The sequence below is a fragment of the Kryptolebias marmoratus genome, linkage group LG9, assembly GCF_001649575.2.
Source record: "Kryptolebias marmoratus isolate JLee-2015 linkage group LG9, ASM164957v2, whole genome shotgun sequence".
NCBI classification, from domain to species: domain Eukaryota; kingdom Metazoa; phylum Chordata; class Actinopteri; order Cyprinodontiformes; family Rivulidae; genus Kryptolebias; species Kryptolebias marmoratus.
The window spans coordinates 27943894-27950440 of record NC_051438.1 but is presented as its reverse complement, the minus strand read 5'-3'; positions in this window follow the sequence as shown (position 1 = coordinate 27950440).

The window sequence follows — 6547 nt, the reverse complement described above, 5'->3', positions numbered from 1 at the left end:
AAATAAACAGCTTGTTGACTCTGAGGCGCCCTGAGGAAGAAGAACCTTACAGGTGAGCAGAGGAAGAGTGTGCTGCTGCTCTTACCTTCTGAAGGAGGATGAGGAAGATGAAGGCTGCTGGTCAGGAGGCTGATGATGATTCTGAAGATGCTGGACAGGATCTGCTTCCTCTGTGAGCTGGATGCTGCTTTATTGTCTCACTGCAGAGGAGGAGGAGTCGACTCTGGAGGCACCTGAAGGGAAGATGTGACTCAAGAGACACACTCAGGCTGAGTGTTTTAATTTGAGAAAAACAATAATTAACTGTGGGACAATTAAAATAAACTCTGCAGAGGAATGTACCAGAACCAGAAACTTTGGGAGTAAACTGCCAGGAAAAAGCCGGTCAACAATCATAAAGTTAGACTCCTCCTCAGATCAAATATCGATGTGTTCAGATCAGAGGTTCTCAAACTGTTCAGCTGTTGACCTACAAAATAAAAGTTGCAGAGGCTTGTGACCCCGACTATTTCAGGCCGAAGTGTCCAAACACTGATAATCAGCCATTTAACAAAGAGCCTCATCAACCATTAGACCCTTTTTATCCTTTCATGACTCCCGTTTTTATAACAGTTAGGACTAACTATGCTGTTGGCAATCATTTTTAGAGTTGATTTGATTCCTGTAGATCTTCTCAGGACCTCCTACTTGGTGTTTCGTGACCCACAGTGGGGTCCCCGTCCCATCTTTGGGAACCACATGTTTGGATAATGAGTCTCACATTGTTTTCATGTGATTCTTTATTTTCTTCATCTGAGTTCATTGAAGGAGTTAAATCAGACAGTTGGTACATCTGTGAGGTCTGTGATAACTGGATGCATTCAATAAAAAGTTAAATATAAGCTTTGTGCACGGGGAGGACACACAGACTGCACACAGAACGGCCAGGAAGCAAACCTGCAACCATCTTACTGTGAGGCCACAGCACTAACCTCTGGGAATTATTATGATGCACCAACCACTTTATAGAGTATTACGTGCTGTTTATTCATTAACNCCATGTTGATGTTCAATTACACTGAGCGAGAAACACAAGAGCTGCACACAACAACAATACAAAACCACATTTCAACACACCTTTCTCCTGATTTGCATATTAAAACTGATAGAATGAGTAAGAACCGATAAAGTTTTTAGGTTGCTCCTCCTGTGGTTCTGGCAGAGAGATGTGGGTCAGCTCACGTCCGTGTGTTCCCTCCTCCTAACCATGGTGGTTCATTTAGGGACCGTCAGCAAATTACCAAACCAATGACACACCAATAAATTTATAAAATGCATGTCGTCCCGATGCTTGCTCAATAATCCAGGTATAAAAATCTAACAAGGTTGAGTCAGGTCAAGCAGATAAATCCAAACAGGACTCCAGCTAGTGACTGGGTGAAAAACAGGATCCCAAACCCAGACCAGTGGTCTTTTTGTATGTTGCTGGAGTTTCAGAGAAACTGTGACGTTTATTTTCTAAACATCCTAAAATACACTACGGCAAAGACTGGTTCATCCCAAAGATCCGGTCCCCTGGCACAAACAGAGCAACACTGTGTTAGCTGTTAAGTGCCAGGAGGACTGTGATCAGCTATACATCAGGGAAACAAAGCAGCCTCTGGCCCAAAGGATGGCCCAGCATAGAAGAGCAACATCATCAGGCCAGGACTCTGTGGCTTACTCCCATCTGCAAGCCAGAGGTCACTCTTTCAGGGATGAAGATCTGCTCATCCTCAACAGAGAGGAGCGTTGGTTTGAGAGAGGAGTAAAGGAAACCATCTTTGTGAAGAGAACCAAGGGCGCAGGCCTCCGTGTCCAACTGTCCCCCTCCTACAATGCTGTGCTACACTACAGCCGGGCCTACAAGCCTCTTGCCAGTGGAACCAGTCCTCCGAACTCACCATGGCTAAAACATCCATAAATTTCAAACTTTACAAACTCTGAGTGTCGCTGCAGGGGACCTGGAGGTCGGCTTCAGACTCTCCAATGAGAAACAAAAACACTGAAATGGGAAAAAAGATTGGAGGTCCAGAGAAGTCCCACTCTGCGCCAATCTGCGTGAGAGATCCTTGTTTTGAAACTACCCATTACCACTGACATCTAATTTAAGGACCTTTATTGAACATGTTCCAAATTGTAATAATCAAGCTCCTTAGAATAATCTGTTTCTCAGTATAAAAATGTAATTCATACACATGGAGAGTCCACAGAGCTAACAGCTGTGGCCCACACTTCTGGGCTGAGTTCAAAGATATCTTCAGGGCTTGATTCACGCCTCCAGGAAGTGTTTCTTATAGCAACAAACTAAGTGGGGTCCGTCCATATTCTTACCGCATGACCAACCCTCTGCTAATGAGCCCATTACTCTGGAATGTCAAGTGTAAGGTGCTTTCTCTATTGTTTGTCGTAGGTGTGTACCTAATTTAATTTTCTAAAGTTTACGACTCTGAAGAAGCCACCTTAAATAACTTTTCAGGACAGTAACCCTGCTTTGTTTACCTCTATAAACACAACAACTTAATTATACAAAAAGTACAGCTAATAACTATAAATTAACCATAATAGCAGTCCTTTATTTGCATACTCAGTGGAAAGTGTCCTTTAACATTAACAATCATTACAGATAATTACAGATAGGAACTAGGCGCTTTAAAGGTAACAAACAAACAATAATGCTATTAAATAAAAAACAATGAAAAATAAAAATGGAATATAATGAAGTTAATAGGTCCTGCTCACCCAAACTTCTTGGTCTGTTATGTTTCATCAAACTCACCTCTCTTACCCTCTACCCCTGTTTAACCTCATCCCTTCTTCATCCAATCTTCCCTTCATCCCATCATCCTCACATAGCCATGCTTTACTCTTGTTGCTGCAGGTTCCGTCTGGGGTGGTGGTGGTGGTGGTGGTGGGGTCCTATACGGGCTCGGGAAATAAAGGAACTAATTTTCCCGAAGGCTATACCCCCACGTTGAGTCTTCATCTCTCTAACCCTCCAGCATTCTTCCCAGAAGACCAAGCCAAGCTCTTTCACCGCCTTCCTGCAATAAATCTTTAAACCTTCTATCTTTGCGGCTTGGTCCTTTTTCAAAGATAAATGTAAGACATAACAAAAAGGGGAAACAGGAAAAAAACAAGCTACTTCTCCTGTCCTCTGAATCTCACGCCTCTAAGTGTATGAAGTCTGTATGTAGGTGTTTTAACCTCAGCAAACGTTCAAGAAAGAGGGGCGTAAAAGGGGGAGCATCTTCTTCCTTGTCATATTCGCCTTAGGCACCTTTAAGGGGCAAAAATTCTGCAACCTGCTGACTCATCTTCACACAATGTAAATATGCTTCAGAAACTTTGAATGGGCTTCACCATCTGGGTTCAGTCCGGTTGATTCGAGTTGCCTGGGTCTGGACCCAGACTCCACCAGTGTTGCCAGGTGTACGATAATTATCGTATTTGTACGATAATTTTGCCCTCTGTACGATGTACGATCAATAATCCCCAAAGAGGCCAAATATACGATAATTTGACCATTCCCTGAATGTGTGTAATGTGTAATCGGTTGTAACCAGCCTGTCGCAACTGCCTGTCATGTTTTTTTTTTTTTTGTGAACCCTGAAGGCATCTGTTTCCGGAAACGGATGCATGATTGGCTGGAATTTTCAGCCATGATTGGCTGAATAGTCTGCTGCGCCCGCCCCATGAGTGAGGAAAAAAAAAAAGAAAGAAAGAAAGAAGCAGCCAGTCTGGAAGAAGAAGAACTGAGCACCTGTCAGACACTATTCAACTCTAGAGTGACTTTAGTGCATCAATAGACTTGTTATTTTGGTTATGACGGGTGTACGATAATTTCCCTCAAAATACGATAATTTTATGTCTCTGGCACGATAGTCCTACATTTCTGACCTGGCAACACTGGGCTCCACCAAGGTGCAGGTCTGATCTCCACAGTATGTTGGGAGGCACTTATCACGGTACTGTTTAATTTGGTTAGATAATCTGACATGTCCTTATATTGTACTTGTAACATACTGCTGTCTGAGGACAAGGCATTTTCCTTCCTATTAAAACTTCATGTAGACTCAAAATCAAAGCAGCATTCGAAGTAGATCTCATATTGAACAATACTATGACTAAAGCTTCTGTCCATTTTAGTTAAATGTCTGCGCAGACTTTAGCCAATCTTTTTTTCAGTGTTCTGTTAGCTCGTTCCATGAGCCCCTACACGACACCAAACTTATGATTATTCCCAAATGTGTTTCCAACTTCTCTAAGTTCCACAACAGCAGAAGAGGTCACCAATGTGCCAGTCTGAGTGTGGTGACTGTATCCATCGCAAAACAACGTCATATCTGGTTCCCTAACAAGATCTTTTAAATGGTTTTAACTCACACAATCATGGTCTTGCTTTATATCCGTCTCTGTGGCCATGTTAGCACCTCGACTTGTAAAGTGTTATCTGTGATTTATCTAAAAGTTGTCTAAGGCTTTCTGTCCTTTGGTCTAATTTTGAACTATAATACATCAAAACCTTTCTCTCAGATGCGCCTTTTCCCCCCTTTGAAACAGGACGGGATTAACAAATCTGTTCTGTTCATCAACATCTGGATGAAACGACAGTGAATAATTTGAGGCACATGCGTCAAACACAAATTTTCTGTCTGCATCCTCTGTCCGTTCCAGCGGGGATGCATCATTTTTACAGCCTACAGATGAAATCGGGCTTCTCAGAGGAGTCAGAATAGAGCACTTTGAGATGGTGTCAGTTGTGGACCTGTGGAAAATACAATTCTGCTTAAAAAAGTTACACTGGAACATCCCACCTGCAATTTAGACTTTGACACTTAAAAATCACACAAACAAACGACGGAGCCGAATCTCAGCAGCGTTCATCACATCACCAGAAGACTTCTAAGAGTATGTCATCGATATGATGAAGCAACACAACGCCTTGGGGCAAAGCCAAATCTGCCAGGACTTGTTTAAGGACATAATTTAAAAACTGCTGGTGAGTCAACAAAGCCCTGCGGCAAACGAGAATAGGTGAACTGTTTTGCCTTAAAGGTAACAGATTTTGAGATTCTGCATGGGCACGTATTTTCTGACAGCCAAGCAGGATTTGATCACTGGACCCCAAAATTTCAACCCACCACAACTAAAAACCTTCAGGTTCACACCTCACCAAGCGTGTACGGTTCTGTCAGTGGCTCTGACATTTTCACCGCATCAGCCGCTCCTTCAGATCCCACATGAAGTCAGGTCAAGTTTATTTGTACGGCACATTTCAGCAACAAGGCAGTTCAAAGTGCTTTACATCATAAAAACACAAAATTAAAGAGTCACGTTATTAATAATTCTTAATAAGAAGGAAGAACGATTTGTTCGAAAGAACGAATCTTTTGAGTGAACGAACTGAACCAAATCACTGATTTGTTCCTTACTTGGTTCAGTTGAGAAAATAAATCAATAAAATAAGAACGAAATAATAATAAAACAACACTTTGCTCAGTTGAGTTCAGCGGGAGTGGAACTTCCTCATTCTGTGACTCACTAATGTCATAAATCTAAACCACTTAGCAGCGTGCGCCATGTGGGCAGGGCGGGATTGTTGTTCACACCTGCGTGAAAGTCACTTGAGATTCATTTACTGTAAATAAACTTCATGAATCACTCAGAAGATGAAAGAGTCCGACTCTGCCCTGAGGAACCATTTCCTCCTCGCGGGGATTTGCTCTCGGGCTTTTGGCAGCGGTGAACGTTTATCCAAACTAACTGCTAATGTTGAGTCAGGCTTCATGAAAATAAATGTGCACACGCCCTGTCCCCATTATCTTAACAGACTGAGCGACACAAAGTAACGAGAAGACAGGAGACAGAAGAAGAGCGAGAGAGACTCACAGCAGCCAAGCTGCAGCAGCGGGGCGCGGGAGGGCGATCTTTAGGTCATAACAATAAGAAGCAGAAAAGAAAAACTCTTGTTTACGTTTTTTGAATGGGTTGCTTGCTGTTGTTGTGTTGTGACACTCGCTAAGGGATTCAGTGAACAAACTGCTGATTCACACAGAAACAACATACTGCCAAGTGATTAGTTTGCTTAGTACTGTGCTGGAAGTGGCGCTGTTTATTTGTGTACTGCACGGCTAAACATATTTAGTTCTTTGCCTCTAGCTTTAGAAACTGGACAATTTCACTCAGTCCCAGAGGAGGATCCAAAATGTTCTCTGAAATGCATTTCTTATTTGATTGTCTTTTGTATACTGTTATGGTTCTGGCTCTTAAACCATAACAAATGAAAGGGAAGGAAGGAATGGGTTAACTTAAGAGGAATTTATTTAACAAAAATAATAGCTGGTTAGAAAGGAAAGGGAGGAAAGGGGAGACAAAAAGAATGAGCTCTGTAGTCAGAGAAAGTGGTGGATCTGACATCATCTGGAGACACTGGCCAGCTGCCTCCACCTCCAATCAGCACCAATTAAGGAGAAACATGGACGTTAGAGACCCAGAGGAAAAGGCCTTGGGTCGTAACAATACGACT